The sequence below is a fragment of the Sarcophilus harrisii genome, chromosome 4 (genome assembly GCF_902635505.1).
Source record: "Sarcophilus harrisii chromosome 4, mSarHar1.11, whole genome shotgun sequence".
Lineage (NCBI taxonomy): Eukaryota > Metazoa > Chordata > Mammalia > Dasyuromorphia > Dasyuridae > Sarcophilus > Sarcophilus harrisii.
Window position 1 is genome coordinate 306,750,013 of NC_045429.1, and position 643 is coordinate 306,750,655.

Here is a 643-nt window from a genome sequence, read left to right on the forward strand (position 1 = left end):
CACTTCTGGCACATACTGCCTGTGTAATCCTTGGCAAAGAACTTAATCCTTCTGTCCCAGACAATTCTCCTTGATCACTAGTCACAGAGAAGGTGCTGATCTATATGGACAATGGCATGAGTTTCCTCATTGATTCCTGGTATCAGGAGCTATCCCTATAGGTTTAAGGCTGCCCATACCCACCACACACTTCTTTATTGCCTTCGGTATAATATTTGTTCCCAATTCTTCAAAGACTGCCAGGTTGCACATATTACAGGCTCAGGGTCACTGGAAATATTAGTTGACAGTGACAAGGATGGCTTAGGGTTCTGACTCTAATTGCTTTCCTATTGACCAAGATGACCCTGGCTGCAGGGAAGAATGGTCTTACCCTCTACCACAGTTTCTTTTTGGATTTCAGGTTAACCCTGAAGTGACCAATCCCAGAGTTAGTTAGTTCTTTACAGACTAATTGCAGGGACTCCCTCCCAGGGGGGTAATATCAGGCTGGATGGCCTAGGGCAATTACTGCCAGCTTCTCAGAGATGTCCAGGAGAGGGGCAGACAGGTGCACCTGTCTAGAAATAGCATGCACCCGGAGGGAGGGGAGTATAAAAGAGTGGGACTCAGAACAGCTTCTTAGATCTCCCCCTCCCTTTGC